Below are 27,492 nucleotides of genomic sequence, written 5' to 3' on the forward strand. Positions count from 1 at the left end.
GCTAGCATTGTATCAGTCACAGGTTGGGGGTTGTCTTTATCAGAATCTGATGTGTCTGATATGTGTTGACGTTTGGATTTGCTCATATCCATTGTTTTTGGTATCCTTGCCGACTGTGCATTTATAGGTTCTTGTGGATTTGTGTCTTCTGCTTCTGGTTCTTTGTTCATTTGGCTGGTCTCATTGGGGTTGACGTGATCCACCTCTTCTTCTCCCTCATCATCCGAGAGTGGTGGAGGAAATTGCCATCCCTTGGCTTGTTTCACTGTTTTCTTCTTCCTACGGGTGTCTTTTTTGGCTGTTGGAAACGTGCTTTGTAAATGACCTGTTTGTCAGTAGGTTCTACATTTGAAGGCTGTGTTTTCATAATCTAAAACCTGAGTCTAGCACCTTTGTCTATGCTTCAGTTGTATTTGGTATGGCAAGCCTTTACTTAGGTCGACTTCCACACATATTCGTGCAAATGTGTAGATTCTTTCCTCCAGTCTTTGGGTGTCCATTTTGATGTAACACCCAATAGTATTACCGATTCCTGCTAGTACTTGTTGATTCCAGAGGTGTATTGGAAGATTGTGCAATCGCACCCAAACTGGCATCTTGGAGACAACCATTGTATTTGCATCAAAATCTGGGAACCATGGTGTGATGAAGAGTCCTGTGGATCCCCAGAACCAAGGTCCTTCCTGTATTACAAAATCTCTAGCCTCTGCTATAGAAAAGTTTACTATGAAGAACCCCTTAGAACAGAGATGTATTTCACATTGTGTAGTCCAGTTCGTAAAGATCCAATGAAATAGATCAACCGGTTTGGGCCAAAAATAGTTAAATCTGCATATTATTTCTTGTCTTTCATATATAATACAATGCTCATCTCTTTATGCTATATCTATGCTATATTCTAGGGTACGATTCAATTGTTCCACAATGTATGGCCTTGCATCCATACCTATTTGATGTGGTGTTGCTTCGGTTGTGTTTTTCCCTTGTAGAATGTTTTTGAAAGATATACTTCTTGTTTTCTTCCCCTGATGTGTTCCTGTGTTTTTTGTTGAACCGATCCCACTTCCTTCACCCCTGTAAGGATTCCTGTTGTTGTTTGTTGCTCCCCCTCTTATTCTCAGATTGAGAATTATTGTTGACAAGGGTGCAAATTTGTATTCCCTGAGATACTTTGTGTCCTGTAGTACTCTGCCCTCGGATTTTGTAATTTGGTGGGATATCCAATATGTTGCAGTATAAAATTCTACATTTGCTTTACAAAGTTTGACTCTTTTACCCACAGTAATTGTGTTTTTCCAGCAGGTATTTTGACAAAAAATTGGAATCTGTGGGTACTTACCGAGAGTGCAACTCTCATTTCCAGTTGAGGTTGGTTTGTCTTGCCCGCCATTGTATGGTATGGATCTGTCTGAGAATGGTCCCTATCTGTTTGCCCTCTGTTCCATACCACTAACTTTCCGCCGTTCAAACTGCCTTTCAGGCTTTCTTCAGCAGTTTGACCCCATGTTCCATGGCAGTGGGGCATCTTGGCCCTTGTATGCGCCCAGATATGAACTTCGCATGGGCTATTCAAACCTTTGTGTGCATGATTTGTTAGTTTTATACCGGATCTGTTGTTATTACCATCTTCTATGGTGAGGTAATTTGTCCCAGATCCATTTAAATTCCAGACAAAAACAGTGTTGCCAGACTCAAGTTTGCGCAAAAGGTAAAAAATAAGCATACTTTCCCTTACCTCTGGGTTTTCTTCGTATGTGCTGCCTGCTCCGGGACTATGAGTGTCATAGATCTCTTGTCCATGGCCCTGTACCAACACAGAAAAATGAGCGCCATAGATCTCTTGTCCATGGCCCTGTTCCAATGCAAAAAAGGGATCTGGAGGGGTGGGTTCAGCCATGTCCTGGATAGTGGTCGGTCTGCCTTAGGGGAAACAGATTTCTGTTTGTGGAAGAGCCTGTTGACTGCTGCACTGGGATCCCAGACTCCCTTCCTGATTAATGCTGCACTCCCTCTACCTCTGGACCATGCGTTGCAGAGGGTAGCATCAGTGACCCTGGATCACCTCCTCTGCTTCATGTGATTATAGGCTCGAGGCTTCCGGGCATTGCAAGGTCCAACTATCACCTGCTGATAATGGGCATGAGGATGCAGAGCTGTTTTATCAGGGAAGCTCTTAGCAGACTTAGCAAATTCGTCGGATCCGGGATATGCAGTGCTACGTAGCATCTAGTTGGATCTGATGGGCCTGATACTGCCCTCGCCCACGCTTGGATTTCGTACCTGCGACGACTATGGTTTTGTTGGAGCTCTTCACTGACGACATTCAAGTCTTGGGCGCCAGTGTTTGAAATGCTAGCTTTGCACAGAAATTCCATCCCTCTTTTCTCTAATCTTTGACCTATGACCTAACTTGTTGTAGCATATTATTTTATTATTTTTAAGGGAATTAGGATAAAATGGAGTTTAGGACTCCTCATATAAATAGAGGAGAGAACATTTCTAATATTGCATCATCACAACTTGGATATTTTGGCCTCTCTTTAGAGAATTTTGAACCTCTTTTCTTGTGGTAGAGATGTGACCTATGAATGCACTTTTATTTTTGGAGAAAATAATTTTAATTTGGAGCTATTTTCTTGGATCAATGGATGGGGTTATGTTTCAAGTTATCTTTGTAAGTGAGATTATTGTTGAATATGTATTTTCTTTATGTCTAATGTATGGAATACATTGAATCTAGGGTTTTTCTATTATTCCCTAATTTGTTGAATGAATATTGAATGGTATTTGGATGTCAATATTATATGAATTAATCATGAATAACATGTGAATTAATATCCTATCGGTGAAATTCAGCTAGCTCTCCCATATAACTCTTTAATCCATTGCATAGGTAATAGTAAGGTTGTTGGTTCAAGGGAATTAATTATCCTTCCTCCTTAGCAAACTTTTGGTCATTTAATGAACCCATAGACTCCATCCACACAAGGATAAGGAACTAGCCCTCCTTTGTTGATGATCACTTTAAATTTTATACATAGATTTTCTCTCCCTTTTCCTTCCTAATTTGGCCACTTTAAGGCCAAGTGACCAAGCAAATTCCCAGGAAAGAAGAATTTTTGGAATTGAAGAGTCTAAATTCCAAGGGGATATTGGTTGCCAATTTTTTTTTCCTTTTCTTAGGCATTCACTTCAATTTCATCCATTAATTTATTCTCCATAGTTACAAGTCCTAATCTAACCATAGAGGGTTTCATGTCCTTATTCTTATTGAAAATAATTATTGGAAACCATTTCTCCTGGTCTTAACCTTTGGCTATCTCAACACTCAACATGCCAAACAAGTCATAGGTCTTGTGCTTCTTCTATTAGGCCTCTAACAAGAAAATAAATTGCCTCCTTTTTGAGCCTTGAGCCCAAATTATGCCTTCTCTCTAGAGGGCATGCTTAAGTCACTTTGTATCGAAACCCTATAATATCTATTAGGTGAACTTATCACATATTGGAACTCCTCCCATTAGTGAAAATCCATAAAGGGTAAGAATTTTTGGCTGTGGTGATAGTGGGCCATCACCCCATTATTGTCACTTGGTCTAGTGTTAGCCTTGTAGGGTGCCCCTCTCCAAGGCCCGCTAGATTTTGCAACAACAAGCACCTCATTGTCATGGATTGTAGGTGGAGTGTAATTTATAGGTGTGCACACATGGAAAATCTAGAGGGCAAGATGATATGATTGTAGCCACAAGTCATTGGTGCGTAATTACATGTGTATCAAAAAGTGTCCATCCTTTGTACCAACCTTCTCCATCCAAACCTCTTTAGTGTTGTGCAGAAGTGTCCACCAACAAAAGACTAGGTTACATAACACCTCATATGGAATATAATTGGTAGTATCCTTAATAGGATTAAACTTGTATTGCCATAAAAACATCTTATTTATAGCCACAATTTTTGACGGGCCTCCAAAATAGGTAAAATATAAGGCCCATCAATCCACTCCTAGGCACATAGAATGACACTTGACTCCACATTTTGCACTTAATGCTATATTTTCCTAGCTTAATGAGTTCTTAGAGGATTTGATGTGGTTTTCATTCTTTATGTGCCTTAATATGTTTACTTTGTGTTGCCTTAGTGGGCCCTGACCCAGGTTCAACTTTAATTAGCCAAATAAATCCCTACACTACTAGCCGTTTTGGCATCAATTCTAGGAGTGCGGACTGAAGTCTCATCCAAAGTAGTATGGGGGGATGTTGGAACCAATATTCCACACCCAGAGATGGTAGTGACGTCATCTTGTGCCCTAACCCTGCCCCCACGTAGATCGATAAGCCTTTTAGGGCTTATTGATATACCTCCCTTATTCAGTTTCTAGACCTTTGTGAAGGTCTACGATCGTCTTTTGCGAACCCTAAACAGGTGATTTATCTACTTACGTGCTTCTGTAATTATCCTTACCTCTGTATTTACCCAGATCATCTTAGTATCTGATAACTTCAACATGCATTAAGATATTCTTCGCATAAATTGATATTATTATTTGCGGACAGATAACAATGTAAACATATAGATTCACGCATCAATATAGAATTAAGTCATAAACCCATTATTTGCATAACATAATCGCATTCATTCATAACAGAAGTAAATAGATAAAAACACAAATAATTCCAAAATAATCTTCTTTATTAATGCTTCAGATCTTTTTACAGACTCTAACTACCCTGCGCACTCAGCTACAGGGGTCCACACACTCAGCTACAAACTTCTGCCCCAGGCCTCTGCGCACACAGTTGTAGAGCCTCTCTTATACTCTAAGACTCTTTGCTCCTTTTGCTAATGACCCATTACATTCATCATCCCAAATCTGAACTTCCTTAGACTCTTTTAAGACTCTCCTATCTTCTAAAGCTGACACAACTTACATAAAATAATGGAAGAAACCCTTTATGACACTTACATCTATGTGCTCTGCAACCACAAATTGCGAAGACTTTACATTTTACATACAAAAACTTGGGCTTTCTGCCCCAAAACTTGGGCTTTTAACCCCAAAATCGACCCTAGGGGACTCTGTCCCAACAAGCCCCCATCACAAATATGGTGACTCACCCCCGAGTCACTCTGCTAGTTCGGAGATATTGCTGTGAAGACCTCCCAACTCCACTTCTACCACTACAACTTCAGCGGTACACTGCGTCGCTGCATGCTTAACTTGTTCTACTTGTTGCTTCATTGCTGGTCCTGCGCTATTTGCCTGGATCTTCTATTGTATTGTCCGTCGGCTAGTCAACTTTTCCTCAATGGTGGTGGTGAGTGTTATAGATCCAAATCTCACTTTTGATGTTTGTGACGCTGCACTCATGGCCTAGGGCAACCCCTCCTTCCAGACCTGGTTCAAATACTTAAAAAAAATGTTTTACTCCCTATACGCGACATTTCCCTGAGCTAAACGCATGTGTACACGGGTCTATGTATACCCAACCTGTGTATATGTCTTAAAACACTTAAAAAAATTAAATCTCCTTAATTTTGGGTAGAGATCACAGGTTTTACCTATTGATTACCTATTAGTGCCTGCGGCCCAACTATTCCCAATGAATTCCCAACTAAAAATGTACTTTGGGAGAAGTATAAAAAGGCTTCAATGGGAAGGCCTAAGGGAGGAGAGAATAAAGAGAAAAACTAGTCTGCTGAGATTATCCCTGATCAGGTCTGAAGATCCTTGTGCTTCCAGCACTTCCCCCATTACAGGAAACCCTTGTTTCCTTGAGTTATGATGTCTTTCCATTAGTTGAGATATCCTTGAGTGAGTCATGGAAGGAGTTTGTTGAAGGCTTGAGATTGGACGAATCTAGAGGACGGTTCCACTTGGAGCTTGCGAAAGGAAGACTTAGGTGAAATCACTCCTTACTGTATTTTAGTTATCTATAATAAAAGAAACACTTTGTTAGAAAATTATACATTACGAAGCAATGGAACACATAAAATATTGCAGAAATATAAACACAAAAAATGCATAAAACAAGAGAGACACAGATATACGTGGTTTACCCAGTTTGGGCTACATCCACAGAGAAACAACTAGTCCTTCCTTTTATATTATCCAGCAAACTGAAGAGATACAACCTACAGCAGATCCGCTATAACACCCTCTTTGCTCTCAATCTCCTCTCTCTTTCTTACTCATAATACAGATCTACATAGACGCAATACAATTCCCTCATATATAGTGAGGGGTTGCCTTCTAAGGCAAAAAACCCTAAATTAAACATAACTTCTACCGTCAGATCTCCGCTAAATGAACGACCCAGATTGACTAGAAATTACTATACTTTTACAAGGAAATTTTACATCTATTCTTAGCTGGAAGGGCGCTACCCCTGAAACCCCCCGCCAGGGGGGCTCCCCAAAGGTTGCAGCCCCCCCCCCCCTGGACCTCCCCTGCAGCGAATATTTTACAGGGGCATTGCCGCCCCATTTCGAACTGGGGTCCAATGTGGGATACCTTTGAATACAGAAGATAATCAGGCTCCACACCCAACACACTTGTCTTGTTCCTGATATTAATCTTCTTCATGCTTATGATATTAATGTTATGATTTACATATGAATGGTTGTTTCAATTGTATAACTAACTACCTTTAAATATGCTATGAAGTTGCTTTCCTTATGATGCTTGGTCCATATACTTCTATGCTTCCTTGAATTGATTGCTTTGCAGGTTGAAGGATCGAAAGGAACTCCAAGAGGGTTTGGTGTAGAAATTTGAATAATAAAACACTTATTCATAGAGATTATCCTGATTATACAATATTTGCGGAATACATGCATAATACATAACCTCCTCTACGTTGATCATCAATTTGCAGAATTAAAACATTCACATGCACACATTGAAACATCAATCACACATATCAACACGGTATGTACTGGGGAAAGCATACAGCTGAAAACCCCCAACTATTTGTATATTATAATGATAGAGAACATGTAACAATACATAGTACAATACTCCTCACAAGTACTTAGTAATATCTCCACCTGCTTCACACAAACTATCTCAGATCTGAATCAAGTCACAGGTTCAAATCTCCTCCACTGTTTTCCTGCCTCTACTGCGTAATCCAATGTGAGAATAGGAATGATCCAAGCTCGTTTTCCTTGGATTGTACTGTGAAATCCTCATTGGCAATCTCAATCATTGATTGTGCAAATCTCATGCACAACTATGGTCACAATTGATAGTAGTCTCACCATTTCACCCACCTCTAACACTTGTCTCCACTGAACTGTCCATGCACTGAGTTAACTGATGTATTCTTTAGTTGATTTATGAGCTAATAATTAGTGAATTAATTCACATCACTTATCACTAGTGTATTCTACAGTTAGACTAAATACAACTAGTTCAACTAAGTCAAACTGAACACAACTCCTCAATCAACTCCACCAAACTCAATCACTTAAGTTCTAACTGAAGTCCATCATGCAATAGCTCAACTAACCCATAAGAAAAGCATATTTCTCTCTGGCAGTTGCATGTGCCACATCCGTAGCTCGAACTGAAGTGCTACAAGAGGATAAGATAATGTTTATAGTCCAAATATTATTAAGAGCTAATAATATTCGACTGTTCTATTTTTAGACTGGCAGTCTAAAAATAGACTCCACCCATATGTCTAAAAATAGAAATCCATCTATTTTTACCAACATGACCAATCATCCATAAACATCATCCTGCAACTCATAGACCATGATACATATGTCTAAAATAGACTTTGCGCCAAAAACAGCCTGCGGGCCCACTTAGTGAAGGCGACTTCTTTTCACTAAGCTCCATCATCTTGTTTCATTTTTAACGCTCCCTCTCAACAAGATATGAATTATCTGCAACCCCTATCCTGCAACTTTGGAATGTTCTGCATGCAACACATTTGCCTGGTCCACTTGCTCCAACAACACTTGGAACAAAAAACACTCCCAACTGACCACTCTGTTGGGCTAGGAACATACTCTGATGCTGAAGCTCTACCTGCTGCTGACAAGTGCTCCCTCTCTTACATCTGCGCTACTGCAACATCTCCATGCATCTCGTACCATTGCACACCTCTCTGTGCCACCTAGCACTGTGCAAAACACTTGTGCCTCTCACATTGCTGCAGCCTGCTAGCTATGCACTGTCCTGGGATTCCCTGCACTGTCGCTCTCTCTGCCACTCCATCCGCATCTGTCTCTACCCAATCAGTTAGTTCCTGCTACTCCACATCGGGGCTCCCGTAGCAAGGTCTCATCCAAGAGGTTGGGTACCTCAAGGATCCTACCCTTCCTCCTTGGGACGATCACTCTATATCACCCCACCTCCTACCTGGAGGTATGGCTGCATGCGATCCCTCAGCCCACTTGGCTCGAAGTTTCACCCTACTAGAGGTCTTTGCATGAGTAGATGTCTCTACTCGATCTCCTCTTAGCTTCCCTTGTTGTGGCTGCTCCACAACCTCCTGAAGCTGCTGCACCAATCGTGGCTCCTCCACAATCGTCTGATACTTCTTCTGGCTCTGCATGTTGAGAGGTAATATACGCTCCCTCTCAACCACCAAGTCTCCATCAGTTACTTCGCTACTCAAGGCTTTTCATGCATCTTGAACCTTAAGAGCATATAGGTTCTTGACACGTGAACCAATCTGCTTCACCTGTCTAGTGATGATGTGTCCAAGGAAAACCTTTCCCTTACTCAAGACTACATCATAGCCTCTATCTTCCAGCATCGCGATCGACACCAAGTTTCTATTCAGTCCTGGTATATACTTGACATCGATCAAGGTAAGGCGAGCTCCATGCTCCCTCTGGAAAATAACCATGCCTACACCTGAGACACTATACTTCTCATCATTACCCATCGCTATGAGTATCTGGAGATCTTTCTCCTCCAAAGTATTGAACAAACTCTTGTCACTAGTCATGTGGAAAGAAGCTCCACTGTTAAGAAAACAACCACTTCCCATCATGGATGAAACCATGCATGCAAAGAGTGTGAAATCCAACTCAAACTGTGAACCAAGTGCCTCACCTTTAGATCCTTCCCCGGATCCCTTCTTGGATTTCCTCTGTGGACAATTTGCAGGATAATGGCCCACCTCATGACAATGAAAGCATCACACTTTCGATTTGCCAACCTTCTTCCCATCATTGGAAGAACTGGATTTGGAAAGAGAAACCTTCTCCTTCCCCTTATTTGCTTTGGCAACCAAAGTGCAATTTTCTTCATCAGATGCCTTTGATGAAGATTCATCCCTGGTATTCTGCCTGATCTCCTCTTGCATAAGATCTGACCAAAGTCTCTCCCATCCTGGAAATTTCTCCCGACCATTAATAGAGTCCTGATAGGAATGCCAACTCTTCAGAAGACCAAGGAGAGCCAAGCTCACCAAGTCCTCATCATCGACAGTCACCCCCACACTTCCCAGCTCATCCCAGCATTGAGTGAACTTTGTGAGATACTTGGGCATACTGTCTCCTTTCTCACACTTAATGTTTCTGAGTTTATCCTTGAGCGCCAACTTCCTTTGGTCACTCTTGCTTTGGAATAAATCTGTCAATGCTTTCCACATCAAGTATGGAGAAGCCTTTCCATGCAGGCCGGATACAATGTGATCCTTCATGCCCTCCAACAAAATCCTTCGACACTTTGCTGTCTTCTTTTGCCAAGCCTCAACGTGAGCAGCATCAGTAGGCTTTGGGACCGCAGCCTCTATGAACTCCTTCAACCCATTTTCATCTAACACCGCCTCCATCTTGTCTTTCCATGCAATATAATTCGAGCTGCCTTCAAGGGCATACTCCAATCGCAATCCGTTGAAAGACATTTCAACGTCGACACCAAGAAAACACTGTTGCAAATTCGAATTCCACCAGCTCAAAACTCAACCAATTCTTATCTAAAATGCGTGAGAACAAAGTATTTCTCGTACAGAGATTGACTATATGGGCTTTTACCTTATATCTCACCTTCCAAAAGAAGGATGAATCCAGAGGCTACCTGGCCTGATTACAGCCTCTGCCTGAAGAAATAAAATGTAATCACTTTCTGAATAATAGATCTAATGATCAACTCTGCTCTGATACCATGTAGAAATTTGAATAATATAACACTTATTCATAGAGATTATCCTGATTATACACTATTTGCGGAATGCATGCATAATACATAACCTCCTCTACGTTGATCATCAATTTGCAGAATTAAAACATTCTCATGCGCACATTGAAACATCAATCACACATATCAACACAGTATGTACTGGGGAAAGCATACAACTAAAAACCCCCAACTATCTGTATATTATAATGATAGAGAACATGTAACAATACATAGTACAATACTCCTCACAAGTACTCAGTACTATCTCCACCTGCTACACACAAACTAGCTCAGATTCTAATCAAGTCACAGGTTCAAATCTCCTCCACTGTTTGCCTGCCTCTACTGCGCAATCCAATGTGAGAATAGGAATGATCCAAGCTCGTTTTCCTTGTCTTGTATTGTGCAATCCTCATTGGCAATCTCAATCATTGATTCTGCAAATCTCATGCACAGCTATAGTCACAACTGATAGTAGTCTCACCCTTTCACCCACCTCTAACACTTGTCTCCACTGAACTGTCCATGCACTGAGTTAAGTGATGTATTCTTTAGTTGATTTATGAGTTAATAATTAGTGAATTAATTAAAAATTAACTCATCACTCATCACTAGTGTATTCTACAGTTAAACTAAATACAACTAGTTCAACTAAGTCAAAATGAACACAACTCCATCAACTCCTCAATCAACTCCACCAAACTCAATCACTTGAGTTCTAACTGAAGTCCATCATGCAATAGCTCAACTAACCCATAAGAAAAGTGTATTTCCTTCTGGAAGTTGCATGTGCCACATCTGTAGCTCGAACTGAAGTGTTGGAAGAGGATAATATAATGTTTATCATCCAAATATTATTAAGAGCTAATAATATTCGACTGTTCTATTTTTAGACTGGTAGTCTAAAAATAGACTCCGCCCATATGTCTGAAAATAGAAGTCCATCATTTCATTAGTAACCTAACATCATGATAGGCAAATCCACTAACTAACTAATATGATTATCATTCGGATTTAGTAACCTCAGTCCATAATGACAGGACCTCAATCCAATCAGTTCCATCGTGCATGATAAACAGGAAGCTCAGCTAAATTTTTACCAACATGACCAATCATCCGTAAACATCATCCTTCAACTCATAGACCATGATCCATATGTCTAAAAATAGACTTTGCGCCAAAAATAGCCTGCGAGCCCACTTAGTGAAGGCAACTTCTTTTCACTAAGCTCCATCATCTTGTTGCATTTTCAACATTTGGACCCTGGCTAGATCTACCCAAATGAAGGACCCCCAGGTGCACCTCTCTTCGCGTAGTTTGCTTATATTAGTATCATGGCTGTATGGAATGCTTGTTTTTCTTTGTAGATAACCCCCACTCTACTAGGGTGTTGACCCAAGACCCTAGGGGACTTTGTCCCTCAACAGAATTGGTGACTCCACTGGGGACAACAGTATTGTTGTTCCTAGTTTGGGTTAATTTAAGCCAATCAGGGTTCAACCTTTGATTTTCTTACTGTGACTGAGTTGTCTGTTCCTATAGGAACTCAAAATTTAAGTCTGAACATTTTCTTTAGACCCCTTTTTTGCTTTTTCTTGTGAACTATTATATATGCAGTTTTGCCAGTTTACAGAGGCGGATGTATGCAAGTTTTCTCAAGTGAACCCGCGTATACGCAGGTTTCCTTGCGCTAAATAGCATATACACGCAGCTGTTACACAAAAATATCGTCACCATGATTATTTGTTGTCAGTATGGGTCTATCATCACTTGTACTGTCCTCCTAAGCAAGTCTTAGACCTCAGCTCTTCAAGTCAAGCTTTTGAAAATGAGAGAAAGACATTGAAAATCAACAAAGCTCTGGTTCCGCACTTTCTCTCACTGTTGCCTGCGGTCCCGCACCTCCTGTTTCCAAAAACTGCAGACCTGCCCACTCTGTCCCTAAAGGAGTGGGTGCGGACCCCTGTGAAAGTCAAAAAGGTGCAAGTTTATTCTAAAAAGCTCAATTTGGGTTAATTCTAGATGATTCTAGAAGGAATTTTGATGTGGATTGGCCGCTCTTAGGTGGTTCATACATCCCAAAAGAGAAGGAGCTAATACCTTGATGAGAGGAGCTATCCCTTTGAAGGAGGGATTTATCCCTTTGAAGGAGGACCTAGTAACTTCCCTCTATTGCACTATAAATTAAGGCATTGGGCTGGTTTCTAGGGAGGTTAGAAGCTGAACATTTTTGAGGGTAAATGCTGGTGGAATTGAGACTTCCTAGTTAAGCTTGAGACGAGAGATCACATACCTTTTTGGCTTCATTGGGAAGAGAGTGAAACTTGTCAAAGTAGAATAGACTTCTTGTCGGACCCTAGGAGGAGCTTGTACAGCGTCAAGGCACAGGTTGTAAAGTTCTTCTTTGATTTGAATTAATACAATCAGATTGATTTTTCTCAACAAGTTGTCTTATGTCATTTGTTTCATGAATTCCTTGACCTTCATGTTAAATATGTTTTATAATATTGGCTTTTCAAGTGCTATTTAATTTGTTTGCTTGTTTGTGTTTTCAAATTCGCAACAAGGGAGCTCACTTGGATCAAAGGAGCGAGGCTTCCACAAACTTGCATTGGACCTAAGGTAGGCCTAAAACACTTGTTTGCCTTTGTTTATAAATGCATATTTAGAGAAAGATAGTTTGTGATTGGCTTGCTTGTCACTAGGTCTCTTTAGATTCTAGGAAGGTCTATCTTGTCCGCAAGATCGACTCATTCCATGTGAAAAAATGGTGACTCCACTGGGGAGTTGATTTTTTCCATGTTTTTACTTTGACCTGAGAAACTGTGATTTTGTTTCTGTTTTTGGCTTGTTGTGTGTGGAATTGGGTAGAATTAGTAGATCCAGGGTTATTTTTGTTTTTCATAACTTTGGGAGAGGACCGCACCCTAGGTTTTTGACACAGTGCGTACCTATCCACACTTTTGCTTTTAGCACAGAGCGGTACCGCACCTGTGTTAACTGTGGGCCTACGGACCCTGTCAAAATTTTGGAAAACCTAAGATTTTCTCTGTTAGTCAGCTTAGTTTTTTTTTTAGAAGTTATTATCTCCTGCCCAGACCTGCATATAACCTGTCAGAAGCTTTCCTTAGGTTGATTTCATTGGTGTTAGGGTTTTAGGTGAAATTCCTAGAAGTTTTGCTTGTTGGGTTTGGTTTTCATTTTGGTCTTGTAGTAGCTCTGAGCTTAGAGGCTATAGGAACCTCAGATCACCTTGGTTTTTACCAGCCTTCTTATGAGTCCGACCATTTGTGAAATCTACCCTTGTTGAGGAATCCATCTTGTGTTTTCTCTTTACAAAACTTCGAAAATCTTGTGTTTAAAATTTTGGATTTTCATTTTTAAAAAGAAAACAAAATTGGTTGTTTTTTGACTGATTTGTGATTCTGCATAAATTGGTCCTTAGTTTACATCTAGCTAAGTAAAACATCCTTAAAAATACATCTTGTAAGCTTTGACTTCAAATAGGTTTTTATAATTTATAGATCTCAAAGTTAGTCGTTTTCATAGTTTTGAGTGTTTTATAAAAAATAAAAAATCTCTTTTGGAAAATGTTTGTTTTTGTAGTAGTTGAGTGTTTTGAAAAGAAAAGGGGAATTTTTGTGAAAATAACTAGTTGTCTCGCTTTGAGTGCATTGGAAAGGACAAAAATCTCTTCTTTTAATTTGTTTGTTAAGAAAGATTTGTGTTTACAAGTATTTGCATTCTCAAACTCTTTCCTAGCTAGAAGTTCATTTAAGGGAAAAGATTGTTTAATCATCTTAAGTGCATTTTTTAGTGATTTTGAGTCGAGTCTTCATACCACGAGTTTCATCTCCACACCTCTTGACTTAAACAAAAAGCAATAAAAATAATGCTTAAAGTAAAATTCATCTAGTAATATTTTTATTTCTAGGGCTCTGATACACCAACATAGCTTAGGCTAGTGTCTTGGAGTAGGAGAGTAATTAACTCTCCAAGACAGTAAAACAAACAAGTAGCTGTATCTTGTGGTAGGGAAGAAATCCAATTGTTGCATTTATGCTCTGGGAAAGCTCCTCTTAAAGGAGAAGCACGAGATCGTGTCCGAACCAATGTGGGAATCAATCCTTCCTCATTGGGAACGACGCCATATATTCACGTATTAAAAACAGTAAACCTCAGATTAACCATTGTCGAGGAGCCTGGGGTAACTTGTTGGTAAACCTTGGATTGTGTCAAGGAGCCTTCAAGGGGATTGAGCTTGCTACTCTGCCCTTGTGTGCGTATCAGATCGTAGACTGTTCCCCTAGGTATATTTGTTTCGATTGGTAACCTTAGTGACCATATTCTTTAGGATTATTCCTAAGGTGACAGTGGTGGGAAGATCCCATTGTACCTGGAGCAGACGTCGGCTAGACTCACTTGGATTTTCTGGGGGGTTCTCTTCACTCGAGACAGTTAAGTGGAGGAACTTGTGCTAGTCTATTCATTAAGCAGGTTGTCGGGGTAACTGTTCCAACCGCCACTTCTGTATTGAACTTTGCGATGTTGGATTTCATCACCAACTAGTGTTTTTAGTATGGAAAGTTACTATTTGTGTGTGTTTAATCTCCTAGATTCTTTAGGTGTGTGATTCAAATTTGTTTGGTTCTTACAGGCTTTAGGTGGTTTTCATTGAGATTTTACTTTTTTTGCGTGTGAAGTAGTTAAATTTTTTTAATCGTGGCTGAATTACCGAGGAAGTCCCGTAGACTTTGGGGCCAACCTCCTGAGTTTTCACCGAGCCAGCTTGAAGGGTTAAGAGCCCTCGTAACTCCTAGAGACAGTAGAGTTGGGTCACCTGAAGAAGGAGAGTCTTCTTTGGTAGTACAACCTGATTTTCAAGCTTTAGTAGCAGATTATAATCCACAATCAGTGTCTGTTTCCGAAGTTACTGGTAGCTTTTCATCTACTAGTGATATAGGTGAGGAACCTGAAATATCTGAACCTGAAAGTGAATTTTCTGCTACTCCAACATCGGGGTTTGCTTCTCCAGCTTCTAGTGGTCCTGGTTCACCTAAGGTAGAAAGAATAATTACCCAAAATCTTCCTTCTGGACTTATAGCTATCAAAGAAATTGCTACTCCGGAAGAAGAAGTAGGCATCCCTATCCCTGAAAATTAGCCTGCTATTGAACTAAGGGAGCGTGAATCAATTTTTTACAGTCCACCTAGGAGCAATGCTTGGTATCTTTCATTGACTAATTTCTTAGAAAACCCAGGGTTAAGTTTTTCACCACCTCGTGTTCCTTATCACCCAACACCTAGAGGTTACTGTCCTCCATTAAACATGTCAAGACAGTCGTCCATGTTTACTTAATCGCCAGAATCCTTTTTGTATGGTGGTCCTTCTGTTCCCTCTGGGTATCAGTCACTTTCTGGTACTTTTTCGAGAGCATCTCCTCAACCCATTGAACAAGGGTTATTAACTGGAAGCAATGGTACTAAGCCGTTGAGTGTAGAAGATATTCTCATGATGTCAGGTACTATTCCTAATCCTCAACCTCAAGGTGGCCAGTTACCGCCTGGGGGGCAGCCTCAAAATCCTCAATTATCGCCTGGGGGGCAACCTCAAGGTACCCAATTTGCGCCTGGGGGGAAACCTCAAGGACAGTACATACCTATGGGACAGTACGTTCCTCAAGGTCAACCCCAGACTCAATATGTACCCCAAGGTCAACCCCAGTATCAATATGTACCTCAAGGTCAACCCCAGTATCAGTACGTGCCTCAAGGGTATCAACCCCAAGGTCAATACTCGAACCAAGGTTTCCAACCACCCTCCGGTCAATCATATGTTCAAGGAACGGGAAATGTACCTTTGAATTATCAATCCTATCCTCAACCCGGTTATGGTCCTCAATATTCTCAACCTGTTATGGGTCCGTACCCCGGAATGAATTTAGTGTGGGATCCATTGCAAACTCAATAGGTCTTGCAATCGAATGTACAGTTGTCATCTCAAACTGGACAACCCTTAGTTTCTGGTACACCCCAGCAACCTGTCCAGTCTTCTATTCAAACTTCTATACCTTCAGTAGTTTCTCAGCCTGGGCCTAGTACGCCTCGTACTCCACCTCAAACGACTGCTGCAACTGCCACAACATCTGTTCAATCTACCCCACCTACTTCTGGAGTATCGATAGCTCTGGTTTCTACTATTCCTATATCTACTCCTCAGACATCTTTACCTCCGTCTGGATCTACGATTCAAACTTCGGTTCAGATGCCTGTAGGACAACCTGGTTCAAGTACGGTTGTCACAAGTCAACCACAATTTACTTATCAACCGTACCAGGGACAATACCAATTCGGTCCTACTGTGCAGCAGCCAGTGTATCAGTATCAACCGTACCCTGGGTACACATATCAACAACCTCAAAAACCCCAGTACGGTCTGGTTAATCCTGGTTTTCTGAGAGGATACAATATCCCAAATGCAATTCCTATTCCTAGTTATCCTGGATATCCTCCTCCTGGGGCTGGTCTCATGACCCAGATTTTTAGGGACCCTAATCGTCAGTTACCGTTTATCGCAACTTTGGACTTTCCTGACTTGTTGCGCCTAACGAACGATCCCATTAATTATCTTCCGTTTTGGCCGCCAATGCCGAATAAGTTGCCTAGTGATATTCCTAAGTTTGAAGGCAAATCAGGAGAGGACCCGTCGAACCATATGATGACTTATCACCTCTGGTGTGCATCTAATTCCATTTCAAATGATTCAATCCATCTAAGGCTTTTCCAGCGCACTCTAATTGGTCTCGCGGCCAAGTGGTACATTCAGTTACCGCGAGGCACTTTTTATAATTTTAGTCAGTTAGATACCTCGTTTTTAACTCATTTTCAGTTGCTAGTCAGATATGACAATGGCACAGAATTACTAACTTCATTAAAGAAATCGACGTCCACTTACATTTCAGATCACATTCATGAATGGAGACGTCGACGACGTTTAGTGAAGGTTTTTATTCCGGATCAGATCTTGGCTGAATGGTTTGTAAAATCTTTGTTGCCAAAGATCACTGAAGATGTAGCTAAGGCCGAAGTCGTTACTGAGGAGCAAGTAATTGCTCAAGAATAGTACCTTGACTTGGTCTATACTCAGTCAGGTACGTTACACGAGAAAATCCCCGATCTTCCCAAGAAAAATCAAATCGCTGTAGCTCCTTCAGGGTCTCATGCCGCTGATGGTATGATTGGTACGGTTAACACTAAAAGTAAGAAGAAGTCTTCCAAGAATTCTTCTCCTATCATAACCTTGCCTGATTCCCCGACAGGAGATTCTTCCACGGAGATTTCCGCCGATATTCACGTTGTAGAGTCATCTACAGCCAAATCAAAATCCGGTGGCAAGAAGAAAGGGAAGAAGAAGAATAAAATGGACAAAAATTCAAAAGAGAAACCTGAAAAATCGGAATCCAATGATGAAAAACGCAAACCTCGTTATCCTTGTCTCATTTGTGACGAAGAACATTTTACAAGAGACTGCCCTCATCGTGCAGAGGTTGCGAAGATTGTCAAAGGTTCCCAAATGCCTGTTGTTTTGAAGGATCCTTTTCCAAGTCAAGACAGTAAGATGATAGGTTCTTCCTCGAGTGCCAATGAAGAACCCATACTGATGATGTCCCATGTTAGGATTGCGACTCAATCGCATGATTATGGTAGTAAAAGTCCTGTTGATGGTAAAGAAGCAGAATCTTCTCATTCTAACCCATCAACCTCAGCTCCCGGTTTCGATCCACTATAGATCGAGAAACCTAATCCAGACTTGGTAATCAAACCACCCGCCAAGGGTATACTTCGAAAGTCAGCTTTCAATCCACATGCGAGAGTGGCTCAGAACTATAACATTGTTGAGGATTTAGCTGTTTCACCCTCAGCAATGTCGGCTTTGGAAGTGCTACAATCATGTCCAGCACAGCGTAAATTACTTTTGTCGGCTATAGGAGCTGTTGACGTTCAGGACTCGAACCTAATAATTTTCGATCTAGAAAATAGTACACCACGCTTACCTCATCAAATGGCTTTCCAGATTCCAGTGATAGTAAAAAACAGGCCTATTCATAGGACTGTGATTGATGAGGGAGCCTCGACGTGTATTATGTCGATACAGTGTTGGAGATCTCTTGGTTATCCTTCACTAAATCAATCCCCGACGATTCTAAAGGCCTTTGATGGCCGTGGCTTTCATCCTTTTGGCATTCTGTAGGATTTACCTATAGGGGTTGAAGGAAAAAGCGTTAATCTAGATGTGGAGGTGGTTGATGCCCCTCTAGATTACAACCTTCTCTTGGGTCGTAGTTGGTCTTACTCTATGACAACTATCGTTTCATCGGTCTTTCGGGTTATAAAGTTTCCTCGTAATGGAAAGATCGTAACAATAGACTAGCTGGCTTACTTTTCATCTGACCCAGCCTCATCTGAAAGTATTCAGCATGTCGGTAAAACGACTATCCCGTATAAGGATGTTGGAGTATGACTAGTTAAAGATGCCGGTTTACTGGGAACTTTTCCTTTTCCTCTGATCAACGCATCATCTTCATTTGCAACCATTCATATGATTTCGTCAGACACCATTGTTTATGATGATCCTTGGATCGTTCCTTCTGAATCTAAGATAGACTCATTTGGTGATGTTATGCCTTTGAGTCCATATGAAATTGCGTATGAGGTCGTGCAATCGTTTACCGACCCATCTTCAACCAAAATTGACTTAGTGAATGTGGTCCGTGAGGAATCACTTTTCACATCAAGCTCGGATTCAATCACGATTTCTGAACTTGTTCACTCTGATGAGCAAATTCGTGAAATACTATGTGTAGATGATTTACCATGGGAAGATCTCCATCACAGATCTTCATTCTTACCTGAGAATGATCATTTTGAAAATGATTTTTCATCAATTTTTACGACTGAATATGTCAAGGAACCTCAGAATCCAATGAAAAATCCTAATTTAGAGTTAAATTTGGGAAACATATCTCGAACTATTCCTATTGACATTTCGGTTAAGCCTGGAATTGTTGAGAACATTCATATAGGTGCCTCGTGTATAGAAGACAAGATTCAAATATATAAGGCCCTATTTCAAGAATTCCACGACGTGTTTGCCTGGTCCTATGAGGAAATTCCAGGAATTGATCCCGCGATTGTTGTTCATGAAATCAAGACTTACCCAGACGCTAAACCCGTCCAGCAATGTTTGCGTCAGATTCACCCAAGAAAAGCTGCTGCTATTAAAGCAGAAGTTGAAAAATTACTCAAAGCAGGTTTCATTTATCCGATCCCGTTAACGGATTGGGTATCGAATATTGTTCTGGTTAACAAAAAGCAAGGGACAATAATAATATGTATTGATTATAGGGACATTAATCGAGCCTGTCCAAAGGACAATTACCCAACTCCCTATATCGATCAAATCATTGATGATTGTGCCGACAGCGAAATATTCTCCTTCATGGATGGTTTTTCCGAATACAATCAAATCAATATTCTACCTGTCGATCAACCAAAAACGACTTTCATTTGTCCATGGGGGACATTTTCTTACTGCAAATTACCTTTTGGGCTCAAGAATACCGAAGCAACTTTTCAAAGGGCCATGTCTTATGCGTTTCATGACATCAAGCACATTGTGCAGCCCTATCTCGATGATTTGCCTGCTCATTCGTTACATCGAGCTAATCATCTCATCCATTTACGAGCAATCTTTATGAGGTGTAGGCATTATCGAATTCGGTTGAATCCACACAAGTGTGTTTTCTGTATAGAAACGGGTCGATTGCTGGGGTTTGTTGTTTCGAAAGCCGGCATTCGAAAACTACAGTAATTTCTGATTGCAACCCTATGATCTACTTTTTTACCAAGCAATTGCTAGGGGGAAAGTATTCTAAATGGATTGTTATCCTGCAGGAGTTCGACTTGGAATTTGAAAAATCTAAGTCTAAGAAATCTTTAGTTTTTGCGGAGTTAATGTGTGACTTCCCGCGTGCTGATACGGAAACTGTGGCGGAGGAGCCCATTGCGGACGAATCGTTGTTTCTCATCATAACTTTAGATCTGTGGTATGGGGATATCATCGTTTATCTCCAGACCCAATCCTTTCGGCCAGAAATTTCAAGGTCAGAACATCAGAAAATACGATTCCAGTCCCAACAATTCAGGATTATTGGAGATACTCTTTATTGCCGTGGGGCGGACTCTGTTTTCGACGTTGTTTAACTCACGAGGAAGCTGAAAGGGTTCTAAATGACTGTCACTCTAGAGCGTGTGGCGGTCATATGTCTGGGTATGCCATAGCCCAAAAGATATTGCGCGCTGACTACTTCTGGTAGTCTTTGTTTAAAGATTGTATTAACACGGTCCGAAAATGCCACAACTGCCAAATTTTTGATCGAAAGATGCGCGCTCCACCTGCTCCTCTCCACCCTATAATTGTCGTTGGTCCTTTTGCCAAATGGGGTATTGATTTTATTACATGTAACCCTCACTCGGCGGGGGGGCATGCGTATATCATCCTTGCGGTAGATTATTTTACCAAGTGGGCCGAGGCGATGCCTACATTTGAGGCAGATGGCAAGACAGCTATAATTTTCGTGTTCAATCATATAATTGCTAGGTTTGGTGTCCCACAAGCAATTATCATTGATCATGGGCGTCATTTTCGAAACGTTATGATGACCGAAATTATAGGCCAGCTTGGTTTGCGTCACGATAGTTCAACTCCTTATTATCCACAAGCTAATGGTCTCGTTGAATCCATCAACAAAATTTTAGTCATCATGATCCAACGAATCATTGGGATTCATCGGTCGAATTGGCATAACATTCTATTTTCAGTGCTTTGGGCGTATCAAACCTTAGTAAAAACATCAACAGGGCTCACTCCTTTCCAACTAGTTTATGGTCTAGAAGCTGTGTTACCCATTGAATGCGAAATCCCGTCATTGCAAATGGCCATCGAGTTACTTCCAGCTACTTCCGAAGAGGAAAAATGTTTGTTATACTTGGCTCAATTAGATGGGAATCGACGTGATGCTGCATTGGCGATCGAAGCTCACGCAAAATGTATGAAAGCTCAGTATGATCGAAATGTGACCCCTCGAAATTTTTCGGAAGGAGATCTAGTCTTAGTGTACGATCAAGCTAATGATAAATTAGGCACTGGAAAATTCGTTCCTATGTGGCATGGTCCCTATGTTGTCAAGCGAAAGCTACCAAAAGGGGCCTATGAATTGGTAGACTTTGACGGGGACTCTTTAGGTAAACCCAGAAATGGTCTTTACCTAAAGAGGTATTATGCTTAAAGAATGGGTATGGAGATTTTTAGTTAGGATAGTTTTTCTTTCTAGCTGGTGTGTTTTAGTTTAAAAAGTGTGCTTAGCTTAGAGAGTGTTTTTCGTCATCATTTTATGCTTATCTTGGTCTTACTCTTGGTATTGCAGATGTCGATGCCTCTCCAAACATACATTGGTTTCACTGATGGTGCTTGTCGTAATACACGGAACATTTCTTCCACAGCTTGGGTTATCTATTCGCCTTCTGACGAGTTGGTATCTATGCATGGGGTAAGCCTTGGTCAAACAACGAACAAAATTGCCGAGTATAGTGCAGTGATTGAGTTATTATCTGAATCTATTTCATTTGGGATTCGGAGTTTGATAGTGAGGTTAGATTCTGAACTCGTTGTATTACAGCTTAATAGAGTGTATGCCATTAGAAATCCAATGTTATTGAGATTATTTTTGAGAGTGCACCTCTTGGAACGTGAATTTGATTATATTGAATATCAGCATATTCCAAGATCTTTAAATACATTAGCAGATGCAATTGCTTCTCGAATGTTAAGTAGACATTTGCAATAATCATACATGTAAATTTAAAACCATTCCATAACATGATTTACAAGATAAGCCGGTAATAGTGATATATATATAGGAGTGTGTCAAAAAATACATTGTCCTCGATCATAGGTTGAAAAACACCTTATGATCGGCAAAAATGATAAGTACAAAAAGCAAAAATGTCATATGTGCCCACAATAGGCAATCATCCTATCACTAGTGATGATCTTGATAAGAAACCACTGCACGGGCCACCTTGCAAAGGAACCTCCTAAAAGGTCCTGGAACCCCAATCACATAGTGCTGAAGTCGACGAGGAATGTCATCTATGCTGGTCTTTGGAATATCTCCTGTCAAGCGCTCTAGATGACTCTCCAACTCGGCCAAAACCTCTGCTGATTCGTCCTGTAGGGCTGGCGCGGCTACAACTGGTTGTTTCCTCTCATAAGGCCGGAGAGCGGCTGGTCGCTGTGGACCCACATCTGCATTTGAAACTTTTACTATCAGTTTTGGGACGATAGAAAAATAATAAAAAAAATTAAAATAGGAAAATGTTGAAAATGATTTTACTTGAGTAATCCCATTGCTCTCCTGGTGGAAGAGCCATGTCTGGGTCACCACGAAAATCTACCCCAGCGTAAGGGAAGTCCTGAATAGAAAAAAACCTAGTTTTCCAACCATTGGAAATACTCAGGTTTGAATCGAACAACCTCTTTCCCCTCGTCCGGATGACGGGCCATAACTGCAACCCATCGCATCAGTTTGGGCTCTCGAGGAAGCCCAACTCCAATAGTAAGGTTCTGCGGGATCAACATGGGAACCCTCTCCAAACCAAAGCTCATAAATAAAGCCCCATAACCAAAGGTCTTCAGTATTCCATTCTTGGCTCTGGTCAGTTGGCCTTTTACATTGGCCAACACAGCATCGCACCAGTTGAAGATGGTGCCTCGAAAGTAGTCAACTGCCATCCGCATCTGGGATCCGGTGGCAATATGTAATGCGGCACTCCTACAAAGTCTGGTGACAGTAAATGCAATCACCATGAGTTCAGGAAGGGATATGGTTTCAATGTCTATCCCTTTGTCTCTAGCCTGGCTGTTGCAGAACTCTAGCCAGACGCTATCGACAAACTAGCCACCTGGCCTAGTCCCGAATAGAGTCAATTCTTCGCCTCTCTTAGGAAAACCGGTCAAGAAGCATATGTCTGCTAGCTCGATCTCGAGCTAGTGGCCACCAATGAAGAAGCACTGGTCCTGTATGCTCCATCTATCAACCAGCCACTGTAAGAAATCCACCTGGGCCCTCATGCCAGGTATGGCCCAGAATTTGTACAAGCTGCATGCCTTCAATGCATCAATCGAAGGTTGGTGATTCAACGCGGCAAGATCCACGTCCTCATGCTCTCGTTCACGCCAATCTAGCATGATGTACCCTCTACATCCAATAAAAAGGCAAATTAGAATGCTAGAAATTAATTTGTTTGGGTCAAATTTGAGAATTTTTGGGTTAAAAGACCCTTGCTGCGAGGACCGCACCATCTGTGTTAGAGACAGTGCATGGTTCCGCACCTTGCCTACATGGAAGGTGCGGACCGTTCGCGGGCTGCCAGTGTTACGCCTGCGGGTCCCAGTGCACAGGTTTTTAGCCTAAAAACCCTCCAAAAAATGAAATAAAAACCTAAAACAAAAAATGAAACGGTTAAAAATGAAGAGTAGGATGATGTGGATTACCTAGAGAAGATGACGTTCGATTTCGACGATTGGATTTTCCGCAATCTTCACGGGAATTTTCTGAACAAAAGCACAATTTTCTCACCCAAATCTCAAACGGTAAAAATGAATTGACGAAAGCCCTTTTTATAAGTTTTTTGAGTAAATAAATTGCAAATTTGTTTATGTTTCACTTTGGAAATTTAATTTTTGCAGCATTTTTATCCATTTCAAACAGGTATGAGTAATGTTTGCATTTTTGTTCAGGATGATGGATTATTCAGGTGAAATCTATCATTTTCGACGAAAAAACATTTAGAGTCACCTTTAAGCTCTTTTCTGACTCCTAAAACATGAAAAGATCGTCGAGTTTTTCTTTTTAAACTCGTTAAAACGGAACTAAAAATACGGTCCTCTTACATCTCTTTTCTGACCGTAAAAACATGAAAAGATTGTTGGATTTTTGTTGTTTCAAATTCGATATTGGTTATAAAACGACGTGTTGTTGATCGCTTTTTTACTTTTTCGGATCAGGGGCACTAATTACGAAAATTACTCCTTGGTCGTAAAGATCAAGCGGTTCTCTCAAGTATTATTTTATACTTTTTCGGGCTTGGGAGACACAAATTTACGAAAAAGGTCAACCCTGGAGTCTTCTGAAGTTTTTTCAGACTCTCTAAAATTGAAAAACGCTGAGTTTCTCCTATACTGGACTCGTTAAAATTTCACAGTAAAGGACCTGTTCAATTACAAACAGGAACGAACCACTCCTTAGGGTTCGAATTTAAACTAAGTTGGACTCATCCGAAGGATGAGCTTATGATCAAGCAAATGTTATCCTCCTCAAGCTTGTCAAAAATAAAGAGGTACTTGCTAGAAATGGTGGGGGAAAAGAGAGAAAAATGACCCTGTTTGCCATACTTTGTAACCACTCTTGAACACGACACTTTTATTCACTTGGGTTGGGAAATCCTTTGCTTAACAGTTGATCAAACGACATTGAAAGTCTTCAGCCGGTTTCTGGGTATTAACTTTGGGTCAATTGTCACCAAACCATCTGTTGTGTCGTTATTTGTTCAAGAGGTCACTGCCAATAAGCCATTCATCTGCAAAACATCTGTCATCCATCTTGACCATCCCTGAGTCAGTCCTTGCAACTAAATTTCTCCAACTTGATCTATGATTTCGTGTTGTGGGCTTGCCTGCGACGGATCACTTTCTATCGACTTCAGCTCATTATCTAGAAAGATGATCTAGAAATCATCAGTACCTTGGGATATGCATGCCTCGATAGCAGGTTTCTCGCCTTTGATGACAGGTTGCATCATTGACCTTTGATCAAAGGATTCCGTGACATGTTCGACATCAACACATTTATTCACATCTCATGGATTGTACTGGGTACTTTGAGAGCCATTGACATCACTGGTGGTTTCTCTCACACTTGTTAACAGTTTACATCATTGACTGGTAATCAAGTGGTTTATACCATGTTCGACATCAACACATTAATTCGCATGGATAGAATCGTACTGTTTCGAGAAGTAGAAATGAAGACCCTGGATCTAGTTTCTGCAATCCAGGCTGCGAGGAATTTTGTATTCATTATATGATGGACTATTCATAAACAGATGGCTACGTCCATACTGTGTCCACATGAGTCTATACTTGTGATGTATTACAAGATCATTCTTGTATCAGAGCAGTAGTTAGTTTTCGAAGTCAGTTTTGATCTGAGTATGGGAATGCCTACCTCAGTGATGATATGATCTCATATATATATCTTGCATTGAATGTTCTTACAGGTTCCGACCGGGCTCTCCACAAGATGATCCTCGAAATGATAAAGTACTTCACTCTTCCTAAATGATAAATGACATCCTCATCTACTACAGACTTTGCACTTTAGGGGGCAATCTGTTACGAAAAAATATCGTCACCATGATTATTTGTTGTCAGTATGGGTCTATCATCACTTGTACTGTCCTCCTAAGCAAGTCTTAGACCTTAGCTCTTCAAGTCAAGCTTTGAAAATGAGAGAAAGACATTGAAAATCAACAAAGCTCTGGTTCCGCACTTTCTCTCACTGTTGCCTGCGGTCCCGCACCTCCTGTTTACAAAAACTGCGGACTTGCCCGCTCTATCCCTAAAGGAGTGGGTGCGGACCCCTGTGAAAGTCAAAAAGGCGCAAGTTTATTCTAAAAAACTCACCTTGGGTTAATTCTAGATGATTCTAGAAGGAATTTTGACGTGGATTGGCCGCTCTTAGGTGGTTCATGCATCCCAAAAGAGAAGGAGCCAATCCCTTGATGAGAGGAGCTATCCCTTTGAAGGAGGGCTTTATCCCTTTGAAGGAGGACCTAGTAACTTCCCTCTATTGCACTATAAATTAAGGCATTGGGCTGGTTGCTAGGGAGGTTAGAAGCTGAACATTTTTGAGGGTAAATGCTGGTGGAATTGAGACTTCCTAGTTAAGCTTGAGAGGAGAGATCACATACCTTTTTGGCTTCATTGGGAAGAGAGTGAAACTTGTCAAAGTAGAGGAGACTTCTTGTCGGACCCTGGGAGGAGCTTGTACAGCGTCAAGGCATAGGTTGTAAAGTTCTTCTTTGATTTGAATTAATACAATCAGATTGATTTTTCTCAACAAATTGTCTTATGTCATTTGTTTCATGAATTCCTTGACCTTCATGTTAAATATGTTTTATAATATTGTCTTTTCAAGTGCTATTTAATTTGTTTGCTTGTTTGTGTTTGCAGATTCGCAACAAGGGAGCTCACTTGGATCAAAGGAGCGAGGCTTCCACAAACTTGCATTGGACCCAAGGTAGGCCTAAAACACTTGTTTTCCTTTGTTTATAAATGCATATTTAGAGAAAGATAGTTTGTGATTGGCTTGCTTGTCACTAGGTCTCTTTAGATTCTAGGAAGGTCTATCTTGTCCGCAAGATCGACTCATTCCATGTGACAACAGTTGTGCATTGACACAGTCGCGTATACCCTAATTTTCCAAGATTTTTGAAAATATTTCTCGTTCAGTAAATTTGTTTACTGGTCTGAGTGCTTCATGAGCAGTCAAGTTTGGTTGTCAGTCTCTGTTTTTACAACAAGTTTCTTGTTTCGAATTCTCTCCGTTTGTGGAAAGTTTTGGTCTTGTTTTGTTTGGTTGCAAGTGTCATCATTTGTGTTTGAGCACACGAGATTTCTCTCTGAGAATCTTGGCTGTTCTGGTCTTCCAGAGCAGAAATATTGTTTTCAATCTTTGTGGCAAACTTTATCTTTGTGATCTTCTTGCTTTCTGTCAAAACTACACTTTGTGGCCATTTACTTTTCTTGCTTTTTGAAAGTTGTTGTGTGACGATTTTGAGAGTTGTCTTTCTTGATCTCTTGATCATTGTCATCAGGCTCTTTTTTGCTGCTTTTTGATTGTTGAGAGCATCTTGAAACGCCTATTTTGTTGAGTTTTTGCCCATTTTGAGTTGATAATTTGCAAAGTGTTTTGGTTGCTTATTCTACGGTCTCAAAGTTTTCAATAGTATTTGGAGCACTTTTGAAAAGTCATTTTTGTTTTTGCTTTTGAAGAAAACTTCTTGAAAACTTGGTTTTTGCTTTCTTTGGCCTTGTTTTGATTTAGTTTCCTTTTTGTGAGTGAAAGTGCATTTTTGTTTGTCTTGAAATTTGCTTTTAGTGTTTGGACGAAAATGAGCATTAGCAACTTATATTCTATCTAAACATCTTAAGTGGCTAATTAGAATTGA

General features: G+C 40.7%; 1 pseudogene; it reads left to right on the forward strand.

Annotated features, from left to right (window-relative positions):
- The first annotated feature begins 2,291 nt into the window (after nucleotides 1-2,291).
- Nucleotides 2,292-27,492, forward strand: part of LOC149171804 (ABC transporter B family member 4-like) — a 91,755-nt pseudogene continuing 66,554 nt past the window's right edge.

This window comes from Pinus tabuliformis, chromosome 4_2 (genome assembly GCF_031772625.1).
Source record: "Pinus tabuliformis cultivar Carrire ecotype Pingquan chromosome 4_2, CPIR1, whole genome shotgun sequence".
In the NCBI taxonomy this organism is placed as follows: Eukaryota; Viridiplantae; Streptophyta; class Pinopsida; order Pinales; family Pinaceae; genus Pinus; species Pinus tabuliformis.